Raw genomic sequence first — 26,076 nt, 5'->3', positions numbered from 1 at the left:
AGTTCTCATCAACAATTTGTTTGAATATATTCTCTGTTCCCTTCTCTCTTTCTTCTCCTTCTGGTATGCCCATTATTCTTATATTGCTCTTTCTGATGGAGTCAGAAAGTTCTTGTAGAGTTCTTTCATTTCTTTTAAGTCTCAAGTCTCTTTCTTCTTCCATCTGTGTCATTTCCAGGTTTCTATCTTCGATGTCACTGATTCTTTCCTCCATCTGGTCAACTCTACTACCTAAGCTGGTTATTTCATTCTTAATTTCCTCTATTGAGTTCTTAATCTCCAGAAATTATATTTGGTTGTTTTAGAAATTTCAATCTCTTTCGTAAAATGTTCATGCTGTTGTTTGATTGAGTTTCTGAGTTCATTTAACTACCTATCTGTGTTTTCTTGCATCTCGTTGAGTTTTTTCAGAACTGCAATCTTGAATTCTCTGTCATTTAAGTCACATATTTCTGTATCTTTAAGTGCCTTTTCTGGAGATTTTTCACTTTCTTTCTGAGCTATCTTGTTGCCTTGGTTATTCATGGCAATTACTGATTTATTATTTCTCTTCCTAGACATCTACAGGAGTGGCTTCTGCAACAGGTTGATAGGAAGAGGTCTTTCTTTTGTTTTCCAGTACTTGTTGGTAGAATGTTTTATTTTTTCTCCAACTGCAGCTTATTTTTCTTCTCCCACACGGTAGTGCTATGTTTTCTCTGCACTATTCCAGCTTCTCACACCAGGGGGGGATTCCCTGGGAGACGGGCTTCTCCTCTGTTTATAGTTCATCTAGGTCACAGGGTACAGTGTCCCGGTGGGTATGCGGAGAGCTTTTGAAGTTCCAAAGCTCTTCCAGCTCCAGATTCAGAGCCCTTATGTTTCAGCAGTTCTTTTTACTCCTGCAGGGATCCGCCCAGATAGGTGGGGTCAGGTGTGGGGTGAGTTGTGAGAGGTGGCCTAGAACAATGGCGGCGACCACTACCACAGCCAGTCCTGCTTCCACAGCTCCCTCCCCTTTGCCGGAACTAGTTGGGCTGGGAATTTGTGTCTTCGGTCCACAGTTCTCAGAAGAGCAAATATTCTGTTTTTTGATCTGACACTGCCACTCTTCCTCTTCTAGCACAGGGCAGGTGGGGGCGGGGTGAGCTCTGGGAGGGTAGGGAGGGGGCAGCTAGTTTCACTGCCTAAGGCTTTCATTCTCTGCTTGGCAGTGAGGGCTTAAACCACCATTTTCAGCCTTCTTCCCTCAGTCTTTGCTCGAAGTCTCTGCCGTGAGCGTTGGGTTCAGCCATGTTATGTGCTGCCCCCTCAGCCCTGTGCGTCATAAGCGGAGCTCTAGCAGTCCGAGTTCTTCCCTCTCCTGCAGCTGCGGTAGTTGCGGGATGCAGCGTGCTCGGAGCACTGAACTAAGCCTGCGTCCTGCGCCTGCGCAGATCCGTCTCCGCACTTCTCCCTTCCCTCCTCCCCTGCTGGCGTCATTCGTCCACCTGTAGTTGACTTTGGTAGTGAGCCTCTTCATCTTGCCTGTCTGCTGTTCAGGGAGTCCTTTGTGGAGTTATTGTTCAATTCACTGTAAATTCCAGGGGAGCTTTACGGTGGCTCACCTCACGCCGCCATTTTGATGATGTCTTCCCTTGATCTTCTTTATTAACTCTTGCTAATGCTACTCTGGTTCATTTACTGCATTTGTAATTGAAGAAAAAGCTAAAGTTCAGTTAAATATTAGTAAAAATGCAAATGTACTTATTTCCCATCTAAGCTCATAGACCCCCTGAGTTCTATCCACAGATGCCTAAAATGTTAAATGAGAGAAAGACAGAGGGAGGGAGGGAGAGAGAGAGAAAACCAAAGCTGAAAATAGGTTGCAGTAGTAACCCCTAAATAAGAGTATGTTCTGATCACTGCTGAAGAGTCAAAGGAGGCTGAGAATGATGAAAGCAGTGTTTATGCTAGAGGAAAAAAAAATACAATGACAAGTACACAATCAAACAAACAACAACAACAAAAATGCTGCTCCCACCCCTGATTTGGTTCACCAAATGTTTGTAAATCATAACTGATTCATCCACAGATTTTTACAGTCACTGTAGTAACTGAGCATGATGATGGGCCAGAGTCAACCAGAAAGTGTTGAAATATATTTTGCTACTCTGTTCTCTGCTCAAAGAAGCCCTTTGTTGGTTTCCCTCTATATATAGGAGGAAGCCTAATCTTCTTGAGTTGGCCTACAGGGATTCCCAGTACATCCCTCCTATAAGAAACCTCTAACCCTCTCAAGTAGTTAATCACCCCTTGCTCTAGACTCTCCCAACCCTTTCTATCTACTTCCAATATAGTACTCATTACTGCATTTTAGTTCCCTATTTCACATATCAGTTTCTCCCACTATACTGTAAGCTCTCCAAAGATGAGAGCTATACAGTAGGTAATCAATCTGTATGTGTGGCATGTATATGCTAATGAGTGAAAAGTCTTGTTTCCAATGGATGAACCATTTCAAACAACTAGCTTTGACCACATCACTAGTTCACTTTGTAATTTGATTGAGACAAGGGTGACCATGGGTTCCTTGGAGTTAGTTGTTCACTAGTTGCCAAAATTATAAGACAATGGAGAGAGTTTAGCTAAGAACAAACTGACCTGTAATGAAGGTTAAACTTTCACAGTGAGAATTAATGTTATTTAAATGTATTGAAACTAAGTTAAGATGCAATATTTGTACCACTGTTGGGCACATTTAAAACCTAATGAAAGGAATGGGAAATGAACAGGAAGTATTTCTTGATGTCTTGAGGTATGATGTCTTGAACTTAAAAAACAATCAGGAAGCAAGCAGATCAACTTGAGTGTTTTTGTTTTGTTTTGTCTCAGTCAGGCTCCCTATCCTTCCATCCATCCATCCATCCATCCATCCATCCATCCAACATCCCTTTAACTATATATCCAAAATCAATCCATCTGTTCATCTATGGTTTATCCATACATCCAAAGTTCCTTCATCCATCCATCCATTTAGCCAATATAACTAGGAAGATTAATCTTTTTGGAATCTTAAAGGCAAATGATGGGCCGGCCAGGTGGCTCAGGTGGTTGAAGTGTCATGCTTCTAACTCCAAAGGCTGTCTGTTCAATTCCCACATGGGCCAGTGGGCTCTCAACCGCAAGGTTACCGGTTCAGTTCCTTGACTCCTGCAAGGGATGGTGGCCTCCGCCCCCTGCAACTAAGATTGAACAGAGCACCTTGAGCTGAGCTGCCACTGAGCTCCAGAAGGGCTCAGTTGGTTGAAGCGTGGGCTCTCAACCACAAGGTTGCCGGTTTGATTCCTTTACTCCCGCAAGGGATGGTGGACTGCTCTCCCTGCAACTAACAACAGCAACTGGACCTGGAGCTGAGCTGCGCCCTCCACAACTAATATTGAAAGGACAACAACTTGACTTGGGAAAAGCCCTGGAAGTAAACAGGGTTCCCCAATAAAGTCCTGTTCCCCTTCCCCAATAAAATCTTTTAAAAAAAATAAAAAAACAGCAAATGAATTCTATAGTTAATCTAGTTCTCAAACTGAGTATCATGTGAAAATTCTGGTGTGGAGTATTGAAATCTAATATTTAACAATTGTTGACTTGAACTAAGCAGCCCCTCTCTTGAAAAGCTCCCTAGATCTTTTCAGTTCTGCGCTTCCCTCTCACCGCAGATTCCCAATAACTCTCACACATCAATCCTGTTACCCTTCTACACAAAGTTTCTCCTCAGTGAACACTAATAAGTATTTGGCAGGGAGGAGAGGCTTCCTCCTCAACATCAAGGTGGGAATTTTACTGTAGTCTTTTGATAGATGCAGAGAAATAATAAGGAGGTTTAGGGAGGATGTGACAAAAGGAAACTTGCCATAAAACTCACCTCCTCCCCTTGAAACTCACTGAGGCTTCACAGGTTGCCAATTCCTTAGGGAGGGTACCAGAGAACAATCAGCAGGAGAGTAACAGAAATATCTGAAAGCTGTATGGGAGGTTGTCCCACCAAGCCTATACATCCTATACAAATTTGCTGAAATACCAGGCAGAGAGAGCAGGGCAGCATGAGATGGCACTGTATCTTAGTCCCTGATCGACATCAGTTCTTCAATTCCTGGAATTAATGTAGTCGAGTGCAGTCAAGTGAGATATATCGCCCAGAGAAGGCTAGCAGCCTTCCTCCCATCCCCAGGGAAGGGTCTGCACTGTCTGCTCCTTGAGGCATGTCCATTCCATGCTCTTTGATTTTCTTTTCATTTCCTTTTATGTATATTTATAATTTATTTGTGGTTACCATAACATCTTAAAGTTATGACAATCTGCCTTTAATTGATACCAACTTAAATTTAATCACATACAAAATCTCTACTCCTTTATAGCTCCACCAACTCTTCTTTTTATGTTACTGATGTCACAAATTAGATCTTTATATAATGTGTACCCCATTAACATAGATTTATGTTATTAATGCATTTGTCTTTTAAATCCTTTAGAAAATACAAAGAGGAGTTATAAACAAAAACTACACACACACACACACACACACACACACACACACATTTGGTATTTGCCCATGTATTTACCTTTACTGAAGAACTTTGTTTTCATATGGTTTCAAATTGCTGTGTAGTATTCTTTCATTTCAACTTCAAGGACTTCCTTTAGCATTTCTTTCAGGGTGGGTCTAGTAGGAATAAATGCTCTCAGCTTTTGTTGTCTTGTACGTGTCTTTATATCTCCCTCATTTTTGAAGGAGAGTTTTTCTAGATATAGACTTCTCAGTTGACAGTTTATTTTTCTTTCAGCATTTAAAATATATTATCCCACTATCTTCTGGCCTACAAGATTTCTGCTGAGAAATCTACTGATAGTCTTATGGGAGAATCCCTTATATATGACAAGTCACTTTTCTCTTGCTGCTTTCAAGATTCTCTGTCATTTTCTTTTGACTTATTATAGTATGCCTTTATGTGGGTCTTTTTTGGGTTTATCCTGATTGGAGTTTATTAAACATCTTGGATTAGATTCCCTTTTCATTTCCTTTTGTGTATATTCTATGTCTTTCCTCAAATTTGGAAGTTTTAGCCATTATTTCTTCAAATTTCTGTACTTTCTCTCGTCTCCTCATGGGACTCCAATAATGTCCATACTGCTGTGTTTAATGATATCCCATAAGTCTCTTAGGTTCTGATCACTTTTATTCATTTCTTTTTGCTCCTCAGATTAGATAACTTCAAATGATCTGTCTTCAAATTTGCTAATTACTTCTTCTGTCTGTTTGAATCTGCCTTTGAAATCCTCTAGTGCAGTTTTCAATTCATTTATTTTTCAGCTTCAGAATTTGGTTCTTTTGCATAATTTCTATGTCTTTGTTGATATTCTCATGTGTTCATATATTGTTTTTCTGATGTTTTAGTCTGTCCATTCTGCCACAATAAAATACCACAGACTCTATGGCTTAAACAACAGGAATTGATTTTCTCACACTTCTGGAGGCTGGAAGTCTGAGATCATGGTGTCAGCATGGTTGGGTTCTGGTGACAACTGTCTTCTTGGCTTGTAGACAACCACCTTCTTGCTTTGTCCATACATGACAGAGAGAGAAAAAGAGAAAGCATAAGCAAGCTTTCTGGTATCTCTTCTTATGAAGGCCCGAATCCCATCATCAGAGACCCACCCACATAACTTCATCTAAACCCTATTACCTCCCGAAAGCCCCATCTCCAAATACCATAACACTGGGGGTTTGGACTTCAATATATGAATGGGTGGCACAGTTAAGTCCATAGCACTTTATTTCCTTTAGTTCTTTGTCTGTGTTTTTCTTTAGCTTTTTCAGCATGGTTAAGACAGCTGTTTTAAAGTTTTTGTCTAGTGAGCCCAATGTGTGTATTTCTTCAGGAGCAGTTTCTGGAGATGTATTTTGTTCCATTTAGCATGCCAGCTTTCCCTGTGTTTTTGTATCTTGTGATCTTTCTTTTTTCAAAATTGAACATTTTACAAGGCAGCCACCTTTTCCAGTCTCTGCAGACTAATGTGGAAGACCTTTAATAATTAGCAGGCCACTGAGCCTTGAGATCATTCCAGGTCAAAGCTTTTAAGTTCTTTTCAGGTCTTTTTCTGGGTATACATCCTGTCTGGGCTTGTGTACATACGGTTTTATTTTTTATTTTCTCCAGCTGCTTTTAAATGTCTTAATTTCCCAGAGTTTCACCCTTGCTTCTTCTTGGGGCCTTCGATATTCTATTGTATTCCTTTTCCCATCATCTCTTGCTCCCAGGCATCCAAAATTCTTCTGCAATTTTCACACAATGCAGCACCTATCATTACCACCGTTGTTTTCAGCCATACTTCTAAATTATGCTGCCATTCTCCATCTAATCTCTGAGTCAGGTGAGACAGAAACCAGTTCATCACGTAGCCCACAGACAGGCCAGAACATTGCAAACAAGTTTCACTCTGCTCCTTCTATTCCAAGGGTGGGAACTAGGAATGGGGCTGATTCCTCCCAAGCATGCTGCATCACACTGGGGAGGGGGTGAGGCAAAGGTGAGTAAAATGGCAAGAAATTTCCTGCCATTGTGAATGTAGCTTTTTCTTGATTGGTCATTTGCTTGGTTGCTATTTGTCTTTGACTGGTTTTCAGAGTTTCTATAATGTTATTTTAATCAGTCCTTAGATGTTTAGTTGGTGTTTTCATGAGGGCCTGGAGCATCCTAGTTCATTATCTTCCTCACATCACCTGTTTGCGCTTATTATTAATCATGCAATCTACAATGAATGGCATATAGCAAATGCTTAACAAATGTTTGTTGGATTGGATTTTAATCTGACTTGCATTATTCATTATTGCTTCAGGTATATTAAACTTGAGTCCTCACCTAGACTGTAAATCCCCTAGGGTAGGGAACCATTCATAATTTCTGCTATGTTTACACAGAGTAGGTACTCAACATTTGCTTACTTTGCTCAATGTAGGCGTTTAATAAATATTTATTGATTTTATATAATTGAATTGGCTTTTAGCTCTTATCCTTGCCTTGCCTTTACCCAGAGTGAACATCAGATTTGAATTTCATTAAATGGTGCATAAAATGAATGGACTGGAGCCATATATCACTCTCATCTCACTCCCAGGAGGTAAAAATAAATCCAGGTCTAGTCGCTACGCTTCTCCATGCCAAACTCATATTCATTTCCAGCCAAAAACAGGGACTACTATCCTTGTTGAATTTTTACTATTTATCATTGTGAGTGCCAAAGGAAACACCAATTTTAGAATAAAAGGAACAGGTCAGAAACCTCTATTTACCTCCAAAACTCCCTGGGACAGATGATTTAATCATTGTATCCTAATCCATCCTTCCTTCCTTCCTTCTCTGCCTCCCTTCCTTCCTCTCTCCCTCCTTTCTTCCTCCCTTCCTTTCCTCAACAACTGTATACAGAACAACAATTATTGAATGAGAACTGATGATATACACATGAGATGAGTAAGGCATGGACCTTGCCCCAAAAGAGTTCACTGAATAGTAATATTTTCTGTGGTCCTCCACTCTATGTGGAATAATGGCTGTTCTTTGAAAGGATTTAAACAGCTAATTTCTTCCTGGTAAGAAAACCATTTTGGATCGTGTGACCTCTCCCTTTGCACTCTAGCATACACACAGACACACACACACACACACACACACACACACACACACACACACACACACACACACTTTTACATTGGCAAACTACCAAAGTTTCTCTTTTGGCTTTTTCATGTCTCTATTCAGTTATCTTGGCCCTGTCTCAACCTGCCCCAGGCAACTAGTGAAGTCTTAATGATACCAGCTAACATTTATAGAGAGCTTATGCTATGCCTGGTACAGTGCCCCCACCTGTTGCCACAGAAGCTCCATTTCCTGACAGACCCTCGAGCTCTGTTTCACCCCTCCAACATATTCTGTTTTGTGGTCAAATTCCAAATGGCTATCCTCTTAGCTCCCAATTAACTGGGGAAAAATATTGCTAAAGTACTCATGACTGATAAATTTGATTACTGAGCACAGGTTCAGTGATAATTGAGCCTTGCTGATACAGGCTTTGGGAAAACAAAACTCTCAGGACATTTCCTTCCCGACATTGTGATAGAGCAATCTGTTTTACCCTCCACTGCTTGTGTATTAGTCTCTATCTTATTCTGTACATAATTCCCTACTTTTAGACCTCCCAACATATCTGCCCTCAGTGGACACCCTATTGCCTCTGCCTTAGATCAGCCCTTTATCACCTCATGTCTGGGCTATCCTAATAACAGGTAATATTTAACAACTGCATACTAAGTTGTTAAACAGTGTGCTAGGAGTGTGACACAATGTCATCCTCACGTAACCCTTTGAGATGAGTACTGTTATTGTTCCCGTTTTACAGATGAGGGACTTGAGGCATGGTAACTAGAATCACATGACTAATAAGTAGCAAAGCCTGGACAAAAACTCAGGGAATTTTGGACCCACATTTAACAATCATGACATAAAGCTTATTTAGCTAGATGGAGTACATAAAAACAGAGTCTATAGAAATCTCTGCTGAATAGCTTCTGTCTCCATTTTTTGTTGTTGTTGTTTGTTTGGAAGATAAAGTCATTATAGCCACAGCAAGTGAGTCCCTATTTAAAAGGGGAGCCAGGAAAGGTTTCTTGAAGTAGAGGACTACAGCTGGCCCTTGAGGGATGAACGCAACTCAGACAGGAAGAGAGAGCAGTAGTGGTCATTTCAGTCTCAGGGATGTGACATGTGCAAGGGTAAATAGTGGGGAATGCCACAGATGTGTGAGGAAGAGAGAGCAGACTAAACTACCAGAGCAAAGCGTTCCTTTCCCCAAAGAAGAGTTGGAAGTCTCACAGGAAAAGCATGTTAGGGTAAGGTTAGTGCACTCTTGAATGCCAAACTTAGGGGTTGGGACCTCATGTATAGGCCAGTTGTCTTAATTCACACTGTATTCCCTGAGGCCCTTGAAAGAAGGGAGGTTCTGGGTCCTCCCTCCTCGCTTCAACTAAAGCATATCTATAATTTTTTTAAATTAAGGTTTATTGGGGTGACAATGGCTAGTAAAGTTATATAGCTCTCAAGTGTACAATTCTGTAATACGTCATCTATATACTGCATTGTGTGAGCATGTCTACTTTTAAATGATTTTCATTCTGGGGTTTTAATTACCTAATATTTTATTTGAAAAAAGTGCCCCCCTGCTAATTGGAAAACAAAGAACAAACAAACAAATGGGCTTTGATAACTACCATTCCAGCCAGCTATGGTTTTTGACCAGGGGTATGACATGACCAGAATGGTGTTTCAGAAATATAATTCTGCCAATAGAATGTACAATGGACTAGAGATAATATAAGTAGGGAGGTTTGCTGGGACCTTGTTGTAACTGTTTATGGTGGCAAGGTTAATCGCAGTAGAAATTGTTAGAAAAAGGATAGATGTTTGAAATATCCCCAAGGACATACACAGAACATGGTCAACACACCATGATAACTGACAGGATATGAGAGTCAGGAAGGAGTCAAGGGCTTCTCTAAGAAGGACATTTCAGATGATAAGGAAAATTTGGGGGGTCAGAGAGCCCATTCCAGTGTGCCCCAAACCATGTTGGGTAAGTGGCGCTTCTGACTCCTCAGAAGAGAAAGTTGGCTTCTCTTTGTTATTCTGGAAGGAAAAACAAACTGACACATTCACCTTTAAGCACAAATTGGGAAAAATAAAGGTCTATTTTTTTGTACTAGTCAGAGACCAGTTACCAGATATTCCTGTCTGACAATAAGAAATTCCCTTAGAGGTCCTAAGGAAAAATGGTGAGAAACAAGCTTAGAGAGGAAAAATGTTCTTATAAGCCTGTACTGTCTGCCCAGAGCAATAACTATTTTAGATTGGGCTCCAACAAATTGAGATTGGGAGCTACAGGGCAACAACCAGATTTAATTCAATGGTCCCTAGAGCACCTAGCACATTACTGGTGTTCAATCAGCATTAAATCAACCATGGAAAGAAGCATGGATCTGTATACCTAGAGTAAAAGAAATTGCGTTAGATCAAATGAGACTAAAGCAGAGGCCTGATGAGAAATAGAATTAAGATCTCATGATACACCCCCTTCCCTAAGTAGAATGAATACCAGATGGGGAATTCCAAGTTCAGGGGGCAGGCAGTTTGGGTAGTTGGGACTGCTTGATCACAGGGCTTGCCAATTTCCTGATTCCTTGAAACAAAGGTGTGATTTTGAAACATAGCTGCCTCTTGTTCACACAGGAGCAGTATATGCACATGGCTGTGTCTGACTTCCCATGTAGGTTCTTTACAGCTTAACCTTGTTGCCAATTATGTATGTGACTTTGGACAAGTCATTTACCTCTCCAGGACTAATTTTCTCTGTTGTCAAATGAAGAGAGTGATTGCTGTCATACAAGGCTCCTGGAAGGCTGAAATTAGATTGTGAAAAGTGCTTTAAAAAGCATAAAGTATAATATATATGGCAAAATACTTTTATATAGACATTACATGCATGGAAAATGGTATGTGACTAGAATTTTTATAAATCAAGCCACATATTAGCATCTTACCATTTTGTTATACAAGTTTGAAAGAATTCTACAATGAACAACCATGTCCGTGATATTAAAAGGCACGATTCAGCAATACTTTTGCAAAAGAAATTAGTAAAGCAGATTGATATTCCTCATTTTCTGCAATATCTGCTTATCTTCCTATTCCAGCCTCTCTAGTCCCTCTTATTGTTTTGCAAAGGAATCTTTATCTGAGGGAGAACCCAGAACATGTTTATTGCCAACAAAATTTATTTTCTCTGTGCTTCTCAAGGTTGGGCCTAGGGTTATCGTGGCTAGAAAGGGCAGGACAATAATTGGACTCAATCACTAAAGGAAGACATCAAGAGAATTTAGTCCAGTTTGATAAATTACAATCTGCCTCTTTCAGGGATCCCACAAAAGAAAGGATCATATCCTTGAATGCCCACTCTTTATAAAAGTCCTTTTCAAGTCATACCCTTTACTATGGGGTGATACATTAATTGAGAAGGCAAATGCAATCTGCATAATGGATGAAAAATAAACTTTTTGATAATAAAACGAGGAAATCTGAATGCTATTTATAAATACCAGTCAAGCAATCTTGCCATAGGTAAATTAAAACCCTTTGACCGAGCAATCTTCCCACCAACACAGGTAAAAATGCCCAGATGTATGAGGCTGCTGCCCTTTTTCAGGGGAATTACCACAAATTCCTACACAACTTGAATGCTCACCAATAAAATACGGCTGAATAAATCCTGGTATATTCCTATTATACAGACATTTGAAAGAATGAGCCAAGATCTGTAACTACTGATGTACTGGGATGTACTCTTAAGTATAAAAGCCTAGCTTCAGAGGAATGTATATATCACAGTCCCATTCTAGTACCGATAGCAAAATACCCTATAGATGTGCTCCATGCCTGCATGTATTTGCATGTGCACAGGAAGGTTGGGGGAGGATTTTGACCCAGGCTGTGACTATTACTTACTCTGCAGAGAGGGAATGGATAGAGGAGCACAATGCTTATTTTTCTTTGTATGCCTGTGTATTTTTTTCACGTATGGCGCTAAACACGTGCAACATTCATAATTTCTGAACAAGTTTGCTAATTCTGTAAAATAACTTTACATAGGACTTAGGAGACTGCTCCCCTCCATTGTTTCCCTGGATTTATCTGCTCCCCTGTCCTTCATGTCTGCTTTGAGGGATAATAGAAGTTATTTCTTGGTCAGAGACTTTTGCCTGCTTTGCAGCTAAGTCGTTTGCATGCCAGAGGGGTGAACAGAGAAGGATGGTGGAACAGGTAGGCCTTTAACTAGGCTACATCCCATTGCCACTTGCCAACATCTGGGAAATATAAAGGAAGCTACATGGGAAGTCAGACACAGCCATGTGCACATACTGCTCCTGTGTGAAAAGAGGGAGCTGTGTTTCAAAACCACACCTTCATTTCAAGGAATCGGTAAATTGGCACACTCTGTGATCAAGGAGTCCCAACTACTCAAACTGCCTGCCCCTTGCTGCTGCCTCCCTCCCCTTTTGCATTTCTTCACTCTCCCCAAGAATAACAACTAGAATCACTAAAAGAGTCACCATCTTTTGAACACCCACTATGAGGAAGGTGCTCCCATTGAATAAGACATTTTCACATATTTTAATTTAATCTGCACCATGACCTCTGTGATAGCTAAGTTGTGATTTTGCAAAAATGGAATAGGCTGGAGACATCTTAGAAGGTTTTCGGGGACAGAGCCAGGAGTGCAGTTTCCAGGCTCTCAGCCTCACATGGAAAGGTGCTGGCTCAGGTAGTAAATGGCCATAAACTGTGATTGGATGGCCCTAAGCTGTGGGTAGTTGGCCGTCAGCTGTAACCAGTGAGCCATTGGCCACTAATATAATTGCTGTGGCTACGCTAGCAGAAAATGAGGGGATACCAAGAAGATGGTGGCTGGGCTGGAAAGCGTGGATTGAAGTTGGCAGGAGAGGTCAGTTGGTAGAGAAATGGATGGCAGGTTGCAGATAGTGTGGCTCCTGTTTCCTGTGTTTCCAACCCAGTTGGCAGTGAGACTATACTGGTATGACTCCCCCATCTATGGCTCCGTGGGTGTTCTTTTTGGCCTCGCCACATCCTGCATTCTTATGTGGGGAGCGGGACCAGAGACCCCGCATGACACCCTGCATGACAGGCTTTCACTGAGTTTATATAATACCTTGATATACAAAAGGCTGAGGATTTCGCCGGTGGTATTCCAACTACACTTGATGCAAGATACAGATAAGGAATTCAAAAAGTTGGCTACAGCTTAAAAATTCACAGAGCCATGAAAAGCAGAAATGGTAATGGCTTGTCCAGGATTTAACTGAGCCAGAAAAATATGTAGCTTCCCTGGATTATTACATAACACTGAAGAAGCTCTAGTTGCCCAACATGTAACACAATCCCAGGAAGCATGATTTGTGATATCAACTCCTGACATTAGCATACTAGCTCTTTACATTTTGCAAAAACTTTTCCTGGAAGGTTTTATATCTTATACTCACAGATCTGAGGGAGATAAGACTAGAAAATAACCCCAATTATATAGATGAAGAAATATCTGTATGGTCATCAAAATGGCGGCGTGAGGTGAGCTTCTGTAAAGCTCCCCTGGAATTCACAACTAATCGAATAACAATAACTCCACAAAGGACTCATTGCACAGCAGAAAGGTGGGACGAAGAGGCCCACTACTGAATTCACCTAAGGGTGGGTGAATCACGTGAGTGGGGGAGGGGGGAAGGGAGAGTTGCAGGGAGGGAGCTGCACGGGAGCAGGACTCAGACTTGGCTCAGTGCTCCTAATGTGCTGCGTCCCAGAAATACCGAAGCTGCGGGAGAGGGAAGAGCTCGGACTGGTAGGTCTCCACTTATGGCCCACAGGGCTGAGGGGGCAGCATATAACAGGGCTGAGCCCAGCGGTCACGGCACAGAACTTGGAGAAAGGACTGAGGGAGGAAGGCTGAAAGGTGTGGTTTAAGCCCCCACTGCCGAGCAGAGAACGGAAGCCTTGGGCACTGAGACTAGCCGCCCCTCCCTACCCTCCCAGAGCTTGGCCCGCCCACACCTGCACGGTGCTGAAACCAGAACAGTGGCAGTGTCAGATCAAAAGAACAGAATATTTGCTGTTCTGATAACTGTGGACCGCAGACACAGATTCGCAGCCCAACTACTTCCAGCAGAGAGGAGGGAGCTGTGGAAGCAGGACTGGCTGTGGTGGTGGTGAACACTGGCGCCATTGCTCTGGGCCACCTCTCACAACTCACCACGCCCCTGGCCCCACCTATCTGGGCGGATCCTGCAGGAGTAAACAGAACTGCTGAAACATACGGGCTCTGAATCTGGAGCTGGAAGAGCTTTGGAACATCAAAAGCTCTCCGCATACCCACCGGGACACTGCGCCCTGTGACCTAGACGAACTATTAACAGAGGAGAAGCCCGTCTACCAGGAAATCCCCCCATTGTGTGAGAAGCTGGAATAGTGCAGAGAAAACATAGCACTACCATGTGGGAGAAGAAAAATAGGCTGCAGTTGGAGAAAAAATAAAACATTCTACCAACAAGTACTGGAAAACAAAAGAAAGACCTCTTCCTATTAACCTGTTGCAGAAGTCACTCCTGTAGATGTCTAGGAAGAGAAATAATAAATCAGTAATTGCCATGAATAACCAAGGCAACAAGATAGCTCAGAAAGAAAGTGAAAAATCTCCAGAAAAGGCACTTAAAGATACAGAAATATGTGACTTAAATGACAGAGAATTCAAGATTGCAGTTCTGAAAAAACTCAACGAGATACAAGAAAACACAGATAGGCAGTTAAATGAACTCAGAAACTCAATCAAAGAACAGCATGAGCATTTTACGAAAGAGATTGAAATTTTAAAAAAGAACCAAATAGAATTTCTGGAGATTAAGAACTCAATAGAAGAAATTAAGAATGAAATAACCAGCTTAGGTAGTAGAGTTGACCAGATGGAGCAAAGAATCAGTGACATCGAAGATAGAAACCTGAAAATGACACAGATGGAAGAAGAAAGAGACTTGAGACTTAAAAGAAATGAAAGAACTCTACAAGAACTTTCTGACTCCATCAGAAAGAGCAATATAAGAATAATGGGCATACCAGAAGGAGAAGAAAGAGAGAAGGAACAGAGAATATATTCAAACAAATTGTCGATGAGAACTTCCCAAATTTGTGGACAGAACTGGACCCTCGAATCCAAGAAGCAAATAGAACACCTAGTTACCTCAATCCCAACAGGCCTTCTCCAAGGCACATTGTATTGAAGCTGTCTAAAATCAACGACAAAGAAAGAATCCTCAAGGCAGCCAGGAAAAGAAGACGGTAACTTACAAAGGAAAGCCCATTAGATTATCATCAGATTTTTCAGCAGAAACTCTACAAGCCAGGAGGGAGTGGAACCAAATATTCAAACTATTGAAAGAGAGAAATCATGAGCCAAGAATAATATATCCAGCAAAGATATCCTTTAGATATGAAGGAGGAATAAAGACCTTTCCAGACATACAGAAGCTGAGGGAATTTTCTAATACACGACCTGCACTACAAGAAATACTAAAGGAGGCTATTCGACCACCATCAACAGGGACAATTTGTGGCAACCAAAACTCAAAAAGGGGAGAGTAAAGGCCTGAACCGAATATGGGAATGGAGAAAGTAAGCGTGCTGAAGAAAATGGAATACTCTAAATATCAAACTTTCTTTTACATAAACTTAAGGGTAACCACTCTAAAAAAAATCCAGAACTGAAATATATACTGAAATAAAAGAAGAAACAGAGGGAAACATCATAGAATACCACCACACAGAAATAATAGACAACAAAAAGGCAAAGAAACAATGGAGACACAGCCTTACCAGAAAACTAAAGATAGAATGACAGGAAATCCTCACATATCAATAATCACCCTAAATGTAAATGGACTGAACTCACCAATAAAAAGGCACAGAGTAGCAGATTGGATCAAAAAACTAAACCCAACCATATGCTGTCTCCAAGAGACACATCTCAGCTACAAGGACAAGCATAGACTCAAAGTGAAAGGGTGGAAATTGACACTCCAAGCAAATGGTACCCAGAGAAAATCAGGTGTAGCCATAATGATATCAGATGAAACAGACTTCAAGGTGAAAAAGATAACAAGAGACAAAGATGAACATTTCATAATGGTGAATGGGACTGTACAACAAGAAGACATAACAGTCATCAATATTTATGCCCCCAATCAGGGAGCACCAAATACACCAAGCAACTACTAACAGAACTAAAGGGAGAAATTGACCAAAACACAATTATACTAGGGGACTTAAATACATCATTGACAGCTATGGATAGATCATCCAAACAGAAAATAAATAACGAAATAGCAGCCCTAAATGACACATTAGATGAAATGGACATAATTGACATTTATAGAGCACTTCATCCTAAAACATCAGACTATACATTCTTTTCTAGTGTACATGGAACATTCTCAAGGATAGACCATATATTGGGACATAAAATCAGTCTCAACAAATTTAAGAAGATTGAAATCATACCATGCATATTCTCTGATCACAAGGCTTTGAAATTGGATATCAACTGTAAAAAGAAAGCGGAAAAAAACACAAATACATGGAGATTAAACAACATACTTTTAAAGAAGGACTGGGTCAAAGAAGAAATTAGAGGAGAGATCAAAAGATACATAGAAACAAATGACAATGAAAATACATCCTACCAAAATTTTTGGGATGCAGCGAAAGCAGTTTTAAGAGGGAAATTTATCTCATTACAGGCCTATCTCAAGAAACAAGAAAACTCCCAAATAAATAACCTCATGTTACACCTTAAAGAACTAGAAAAGAAGAACAAGTAAAACCCAAGGTCAGCAGAAGAAAGGAAATAACAAAAATTAGAGCAGAACTAAATGAAATAGAGAACAAAAAGACAATAGAAAAATTAATGTGACAAAGAGCTGGTTCTTTGAAAAGATTAACAAAATTGACAAACCCTTGGCTAGACTTACTAAGATAAAAAGAGAAGACACTGATTAACAAAATCAGAAATGTAAAAGGGAAGTTATCACGGACACCACAGAAATACAAAGGATCATCCAAGAATACTATGAAGGACTATATGCCACCAAATTCAACAACCTAGAAGAAATGGACAAGTTCTTAGAAACATATAGCCTTCCAAGGCTGAACCATGAAGAACTGGAAAATCTAAACAGACCGATCACCAGTAACTAAATTGAATCAGTCATCCAAAACCTTCCCAAAAGCAAAAGTCCGGGACCAGATGGCTTCACTAGTGAATTCTACCAAACCTTCAAAGAGGATCTAATACCAATTCTGCACAAACTCTTCCAAAAATTGAAGAAGAGACAGTACTCCCTAACTCATTTTATGAGGCCAACATTACCCTGATACCAAAACCTGGTAAGGACAGCACAAAAAAGAAAACTACAGACCAATATCTCTGATGAATACCGATGCAAAAATCCTAAATAAAATTCTAGCAAATCGAATACAACAATGCATTAAAAAGATTATTCATCACGACCAAGTGGGGTTCATCCCAGGGCACAAGGATGGTTCAACATCGCAAATCCATCAATGTGATACATCACATAAACAAAATAAAGGACAAAAATCATATGATTATATCAATTGATGCAGAAAAGCATTTGACAAGATACAACATCCATTTATGATTAAAACACTTAATAAAATGGGTATAGAAGGAAAATACCTTAACATAATAAAGGCCATATATGACAAGCCCTCTGCTAATCTCATAATTAATGGAGAAAAACTGAAGCCCTTTGCTCTACGTTCAGGAACACGACAGGGATGTCCCCTATCACCTCTGCTTTTCAACATAGTGTTGGAAGTCCTTGCCAGAGCAATCAGGCAAGAGAAAGAAATAAAAGGCATCCAAATTGGGAATGAAGAAGTTAAATTGTCACTCTTTGCAGATGACATGATGCTATATATAGAAAACCCTAAAGACTCCACCAAAAAGCTATTAGAAACAATCAACGAATACAGTAAAGTTGCTGGCTACAAAATCAACGCACAAAAGTCCATTGCCTTCCTATATACTAACAATGAAATCTCAGAAAAAGAAATACAAAAGCAATTCCTTTTGCAATTGCAGCAAAAAGAATAAAATACCTAGGAATAAACTTAACCAAGGATGTGAAAGACCTATATGCTGAAAACTATAAGACATTTTTGAAAGAAATTGAAGAAGACACAAAGAAATGGAAAGACATTCCGTGCTCATGGATTGGAAGAATCAACATAGTTAAAATGGCCATATTACCCAAAGCAATATACAGATTCAATGCAATCCCCATCAAAATCCCAATGGCATATTTTAAAGAAATAGAACAAGAAATCATCAGATTTGTTTGGAACCACAAAAGACCCCGAATAGCCAAAGCAATCTTAAGAAAAAGAACAATAATGGAGGTATCACACTTCCTGACTTTGGCTTGTACTACAGGGCTACAATAATCAAAACAGCATGGTATTGGCAGAAAAACAGACACATAGACCAATGGAATAGAATTGAGAACCCAGAAATAAAACCACATAAATATGGACAGATAATTTTTGACAAAGAAGCTAGAAACATACAATGGAGCAAAGACAGCCTCTTCAATAAATGGTGCTGGGAGAATTGGATAGCCATGTGCAAAAGAATGAAACTGGACTGCTATTTGTCACCATGTACCAAAGTTAATTCAAAATGGATCAAAGACTTAAGCATAAGACCTGACACAATAAACTGCATAGAAGAAAACATAGGTACTAAACTTATGGACCTTGGGTTCAAAGAGCATTTTATGAACTTGACTCCAAAGGCAATGGAAGTAAAAGCTAAAATAAACGAATGGGACTATATGAAACTTAAAAGCTTCTGCACAGCAAAAGAAACCATTGACAAAATAAAGAGGCCACCAACTGAATGGGAGAAGATTTTTGCAAACAGTGCCTCCGATAAGGTGCTAGTATCCAGAATATACAAGGAACTCATGCAACTCAGCAACAAAAAACAAACAACCCAATTGAAAAATGGGCAGAGGACTTGAAGAGACATTTCTCCAAAGAGGACATACAAATGGCAAATAGACATATGAAAAAATGCTCAACATCACTAATCATCAGAGAAATGCAAATCAAAATCACAATGAGATATCACCTCACCCCAGTCAGAATGGCTATCATCAACAAGACAAATAGTAACAAATGTTGGAGAGGCTGTGGAGAAAAAGGAACCCTCATACACTGTTGGGAATGCAGACTGGTGCAGCCATTATGGAAGGCAGTGTGGAGGTTCCTCAAGAAATTACGAATAGAATTACCATATGACCCAGCAATCCCTCTCCTGGGTATCTACCCAAAAAATCTGAAAACATTTATAGATAAAGACATGTGTGCTCCAATGTTCATTGCAGCTTTGTTTACGGTGGCCAAGACATGGAAACAACCAAAATGTCCTTCGATAGATGAATGGATAAAGAAGTTGTGGTATATATACACAATGGAATTACTATTCGGTGGTAAGAAAAGATGATATAGGAACATTTGTGACAACATGGATGGATCTTGAGAGTGTAATGCTGAGCAAAATAAGTCAGACAGAAAAAGCAGAGGACTGGAAAATTTTGATGGAGGCAGGGCCTCTTCTCCATATGCTCCCACCAAGGAGAGACATTTTGGCTCCTTTTACAGCAGAAGCAACAAACTCAAAACATGGTACAACCAGCAGGATATAGGAATCTTCCTTGGAAATCTCTTTCTAACAAATGAGTCCCCATGCTTGAGCGGGCAGCCATGCTCAGATAGAATTATTTTGCTCTCTGCAAGAGCCTCAGCTAAGTTCCTAGTGCCACCTACCAGAAGGGGCTGAACTTCTGTTATGACATGTATCACGGGCTTGTTTTTGAAGAGACTGATTCATACTTCATTTGCTATAAGCCTTTGTTTTTGTTTGTTCTGTTGGGTGCTCTGTGCTGTGGGTCATAGTAACTCTCACAGGGCCAGATCACGTGGCTCACAGGGAGTTGCCATGTCAAGAGGTCAAGATGATGGGCTGCCAATCCATCGAATTCCATATGCCCTACATCCTTCAATTACATAATTTTTCCTACAGTGCTGAGCCCAGAGTAGGTGGTTCCAAAATACTTGTTAGTTGGCTAACAGATTTACGGTGGGGTTACTCAGTCCTAGAACTTTGTTACTCCTCATCGTGGCCCCTGGACCAGTGTCTGTAGCATCACTGGGCAGTCTATTAAAAATGCAGACTCTCAGGCCCCACTGCAGCCTTTATGAATCATAAACGGAATTTTAACCAGACCTCCAGGAGATTTGTATGAGCATTAAAGTTGGAGAAGCACTGATGTAAGACAGTGGCTCAAAATGCTTTCACTGCCACTCATCTATAGTAGGCCCCCATTCCCTCTGTTTTCTGAATCCAGTGTTTTCCAAATCTGGTTGTACATTATTTCATCTGGGGAGCTGGATATTTTAATATTTCTATTTGGAAATAATTTTAAACTAACATAAGAGTTCTTTAAAAATAACAAAAAACTCTTGTCAGCGGGCTAAGTCCTCACCAAATTCACCAAATGTTAGCATTTTGCCATATTTGTTTTTTTCCTGCCTGTCTACATTTCTATGTGGTTTTCCCCTCGTAATTAATTTGAGTACGTTGCAGACATCATGTTGTTCTTCATCTGTAAATACTTCAGCACGTATTTCCTAAGAACAAGGCCATCCTCTTGCATAATCACAGCACAGGTATCAAGTTCAGAAAGTCTGACAGTGATACAATAATATTATCTATACATATTTAAATGTGGCCAATCATCTCAGTGATGTCCTTTATGGTGATTTTGTTTTCCATCTGGAGAGCTATTAAAAAGTGACAATGCTGTGGCCCTAAACCCACACCAATTACAACGGACTCTCTGAGGGAGGGACCTATGCATATACATTTTTACGCTCTCCAGGAGATTATGATGTGCAGCCAAAGCTAAGAACCTCTGTGTGATAGGCTTGTCTGTGAGCTCTGTATATCACAGGGGTAGAACTCTTGTTAGTGGGGTAAGCTCTGAGTATAATTTGCCTAGACACCATGTCTCCTTTAATCTGAGTTCTGACATCACTAACTGACTATAGAGTTGCCTGGGCCTTTCTTCACTGCCTTCTGATGTCTCCTCTCTAATGGAAACCAAACATTCATTTTTCCATCCTGCTATTTTCCCTACAGCTGCTCAGCAGAGTCCCTCTTTCTTTACAAAATAATAATAATAATAATAATAATAATAATAATAATAATAATAAAGCCTTTAATGGTATATGCTCTGTGCTGTGTTCTCCATAAATCTACATCTAACAAATTGGCTGCATCACCTTGAATTGCAGAATAACAAGGACAGATAGTGGGACAAGAACACCAGAGATACAGCAAATCAATTAAGGTGAGGGCCAAATTTCTCTTTGCGTTGGCCACAAAGTTTCTCTAAATTTTGACAATTGCTTTCTCATAACTAGAATGTTCTCAAATTCTCTTGGCTTGGAAAGCAAGCTGCTAAGGTGAGCAGATGTAGCAATCTGGGGCTGTAGTGGACAGAAAGATAATGTGCAGATGGGGAGCAATCAAGAGACTAAAGCTAATCCCATAAGATGACAGGCTTTTGCATTTCCTGAAAGAATTTGGGTCAGCTTAACTGGACAGTTTAACTGCTTCAATGAATCTGTTCTGTTTCCATATGTTAGCAGATGAAGAGGAAGCCTGACAGGTTTGAAAGGAAGCTGACCAAAATTTTACAATTTATAGTCTGATGGATGCAGAACAATTTCCCTAGCACTGAAGCAGCCGTAACCCACCCCTTGCACCCCTCCCACCCAAATATCTGCTTCACGGCAGCCAAAGTAAGTCAGCTTTATTTGAAAGGCTCTAACAGAGGAGGCTGAGTTGAGATTTGTATGTGTTGTGAATATATTCTGGAATAAAGGTGAAAGTAAAAAGGGGTCATGGGCTTCAAAACAGTTTTGAAAATGCCTGACGAATCGACTTGCTTTTAGTATGTATCGATATTCCTTAATATTCGAGAGAACTAGCCTATTCAGATAGATTGCTTTAACAGACAGATGAATTTTTCAGTTAGTCAATGACAAAATATTTGTGAGTGGTTAGTGTCTTTACTCTTTGCAGGAACTCAGTAATGCGCCAAATGAGAGCATTCCCTCTGGCCCAGGACTCAAGAACATTTTGAATTGTGTTTATCCTGATTAGGAACTAAAGAATACTCTAGTTATTGACAACATCCAAATGGAGAACACTTATATTCCTAGAAAACCATTAGAAAATTCCTTAATTAGGACCCAGTGTGCACTGTCATTGCCATTTCTTTTTTTTTTTTTTTAATTTTATTTTATTAAATTTATTGGGGTTACAATGGTTAATAAAATTACATAGGTTTCAATTGTACAACTCTGTAATATATCATCTATATATCACATTGTGTGCTTACCATCCAGAGTCAGTTCTCCTTCCATCACCATATGTTTGATCCCGTTTACCCTCATCTATCACCCCCCTCCCCCCTTACCCTTTGTAACCACTAAACTGTTGCCTGTGTCTATGAGGTTTTGTTTCTTTATTTGTTTTTCTTGTTTCTTTGTTGCTTTCAGTTTTATATCCCATATATGAGTGAAGTCATACAGTTCTCTACTTTTTCTGTCTGACTTACTTCGCTTAGCATGATAATCTCAAGATCCATCCATGTTGCCGCAAATGTGCTGCCACTGAATTTGAGGGGCCAGTGGAGCTGGGAGGAGTAATAAGTTCTAGTGACACTGCTTGCTGAAGATCAAGGTTCTACTGCAGCTGCTAGCTCTAGCAACCTTGGGCAAGTGTCAGCACTGCTCTGGGTCTCTAGCTTTCTCACAGAAACAAAGATGGGGTGAAGGTGGTGATTGCCACTTTGGGTATTTCTAGAATTCAGGGTTGGTCGGTTGCTCATTTTTCAGCCCAGTCTTTCAAGTTAGGAAGCCAGATATCCCCACAGCACCTCCTCAAGCATCCCAGTGCCCACTTCTGTCCACCATCACTCCAAGCTGGGTGGTACACTGATTTGGGGGGGTGTCTCTGTTTACAGTCACCCCTGTGTGTAGAGCCCAAAGAGCAAAGTTTTCACCCTCCTTCTTGGAGACCCAAATCTGCCATTTCACAGCATGTATGTCTTATGTGTGGTATTTAAAAGGTACGTTAGCTCAGAGAGGAGGATACAGAATCATAGAGCTGGTCTCCTGCACGTAAATCCTAGTTCTAACCACTTACTAACTTAACCTTGGGTAACTTAGTTAGTATCTCTTAGCATCACTTATTTAACTTGAAAATAGAGAGAAACAGTACCTACTTCATGGGGTTTTTATAAGAAATAAATAAGATAATGCATGCAAGGCATTTACCATAGTGGCTGGCACATAGAAAGTGCTCAAAAATGGTAGTTATTATTTCTAAAAAGAGGGTAATGTCTACTGTATAACATGAAACAAGTAGGGAACCAGAGAACACTATGGCTGTAGATCTTATACTTTCTCTACCTCTCCCCGTAGTACTTAATAACAATAATAGTAACAACTCACACATATGTAATACACACTTTCAAAATACTATACACTAAATCCTCTTCTCCGATCGTTATAACCCTATAAGAACAAGGCCAAAACACTAGTGTAGACCTACGGATAGGTTAAGATATTCCAAAAACATAATTTCTATCTATTGGTCTCCCCCCATGTGGATGTCTGCTTCTGCACAGTTGGAAGAAGAAGCGTGGCTGCCAGTCAAGGAGCCTCCAGGAAACTCATCTGGTTCTTGGCCTGTCTTGCAGGTAGGTATCAGGCCAGGGGGCTGCTTCCCATGTGACATCATTGCCTGCATTCTGTTTAGTGCATGCTTTATGAGGCCCAAACATCCAAATAATGCTAAGTGAATGACTCTGGACTTTTGATAATAATCCTAAATCAAACCAGTATGTTCTCAATTTTTTTTGTCAATTCCACTTACTAGTCCAAGAAAAATCAGCCTACCCCTCTATGCTACCAATTACACTTCTCATTAAGGCAAAATCATAAAGATGTCTCAAGCTGTGGTATTACTTCCACACTGAGCATTAGAGGTCAATGATCAGAGGGGAATAAAGCACAGGAGACTTAGAACTGCTACGGTACTTAATAATGATGTTTCCTCACCAGAAATTGGACAGGGATTTGAGACTTCAGCAATTTCACTGCCCTGCTCTTTTGTTCCCTTCATGTTTCTGTCATATGTGACTCTGCTGGAAATACAGGATAATAGCAGGCCCTCTATTTGGTGTCTATTTTTTTTTTTTTTTACTTCCCTAATACTTCCCCTGTGGCCAGTTTTGTTTTCCATTATCTTTAAGACCACAGATGAAGCAAACTGATCTTTCTCACTCTTCTTTAGCCACAGAGGGCTCAGGGCTTTTGCACTTTCTGTTCCCTCTGATTGGTACTCTCCTTCTTCGTGCTCTTGCTCACACTCTTTAAAGTTTTTATTCAAATGCCATCTGCTCAGTGAGGCTTTCTATGACCTTCCTATTTAAAAACTGTTCCTCTCCTCCTGCCTAGCTCCCTTTCCTGATTTATTTCTCTCCATAGCATCCATTGCCTTGTAACATATTATGTAATTTCCAGATTGTTTTATTTCTTCATTTATATTCCCTCGTTGTTTTATTTATTCATTCATATTCCCTCCCCCCTCCCCCAAAATAAGCCTCAGGAAGGAAGGGGCATTTTTAACTTTTTCTTTTGAAACAAATTTTATTAAAATATTTTTCTGGAGGATGGGGAGATGATATTTATTTATTTTGTAGCTTCTGTCACAAAACTGAATATTGAAAATGTACACTTCTATACTACTTCAAAATCAGGTTCTCATACACATTCTTTAAGATACATTATTATTGGGTCTAATTTATAGATGAGGAAACTGAGATTCAGGAAATACAGCAGATACTGTCAATGCCCTGCCCTGTATCCTTTTGGCCTTGGTCATTTTTTTGCCTGCCAGCTTGCTTTCAAACTGCCTGAAATAATTTTAGACTTTACAGGAAAATTGTAAACATAGCACAGAGTGTTGCCATATACCCTTCATCCAGCCTCTCCTAATAGTAATACTCTATACAATAAAGTATTATTGTGTAAATACTTTAAAAATATTTGTAAAACAACCAGGGAATTAACATTGATACAATACTTCAACTAATATACAAATATTATTCAAATTTCCCCAGGTTTTTCACAATGCCCTTTTTCTATTCCAGGATTCAATCCACAATCTCATATTATATTTGTTGCTATGTCTCCTTAGTTTCCTCTAATTTTTGACAGTTCCTCACTCTTTGTCTTTCTGATCTTGACAATTTGACAAGTCTAGACCAATTATTTTGTAGTTTCCTTCAACTGAGGTTTGTCTGATGTTTTCTCATAGTTAGATTAAGGTTGTGCATTTTGAGCAAGAACACTGCAGAAATGATGTTGTGAAGGGTGGGTTTTTTCATTGTTTGTTTACTGCTGTATCCCCCATTGACTAGAACAGGGCCTGACATATAGGACGTGCTCTGTATTTGGGAACACACAAAGGGATGAGACCATCAGGCACCTATACTCCTTTCTGGACATGGGAAGATTATGTTTTATGGAATTAATATAACGTTTGTTGAGAACCTCTTATGGCTTTGAGGAAGGGGATGGTAAGATGATTAGGTAAGGATGAGGGTTCATTACCACTAAGCTAAATAGTAATAGGTGAAGGAACCTAAGTAGCATGTGATCCAATAAGAGGAAGAATGGTATAACACTTGGACAAAATTATAGCGAGATTTTTTTTTTTAATTCTAAAAATAGTACTACTCTGCCCCTGCTATAGGCTAAATGTGTGTGTCCCCCACAAATTCATATGCTGACACCTAATTCCTAGTATGATGATATTTGAATGTGGGGCCTTTAGGTCAGGAGGGTGGGGCTCTTATAAAAGAAGCCTTAGAGAGCTCTCTTGCTCTCTTCTACCATCTGAGGTTATAGCAAGAAGATGGGCATCTATAACCAGACAGTGGGCCTCACCAGGTACTGAATCTGCCAGCATGTTGATCTTGGACTTTCCCGCTTCAAGATCTGTGAAAAATAAATTTCTGTTGTTTATTACCCACCTAATGTATTCCGTTATAGCAACCCAGATGGACTAAGACATGACCCACATAAAACCCAATACCTTACATATGTAAGTGGCTCAGTCTACAGGCTGTGAAGTCAAACTGCCTGGATTCACAATCTGGCTCCGCCACCTACCAGCTATGTAATGATGAACAAATTTCAACCTCTCTGTGCCGAATTTTTCTCATCTGTAAAA

General features: G+C 40.0%; 1 protein-coding gene across 3 annotated transcripts in view; it reads right to left on the bottom strand.

The window, feature by feature from the left end:
- The window catches only part of PAK3 (p21 (RAC1) activated kinase 3), a 415,175-nt gene that overhangs the window by 312,072 nt on the left and 77,027 nt on the right, over window positions 1-26,076 (bottom strand). Inside the window, exon 3 of one of the 3 annotated variants that reach the window (XM_074324355.1) lies at window positions 4,578-5,572. The exons of the other annotated variants lie outside the window; for them this stretch is intronic. The gene's annotated coding sequence lies outside the window, so the exon portion shown is untranslated. The remainder of the gene's footprint in view (window positions 1-4,577; window positions 5,573-26,076) is intronic. 3 annotated transcript variants of the gene reach the window in all.

The sequence above is a fragment of the Rhinolophus sinicus genome, chromosome X (assembly GCF_036562045.2).
Source record: "Rhinolophus sinicus isolate RSC01 chromosome X, ASM3656204v1, whole genome shotgun sequence".
Lineage (NCBI taxonomy): Eukaryota > Metazoa > Chordata > Mammalia > Chiroptera > Rhinolophidae > Rhinolophus > Rhinolophus sinicus.
This window is presented reverse-complemented; position numbering and strand designations above follow the sequence as displayed.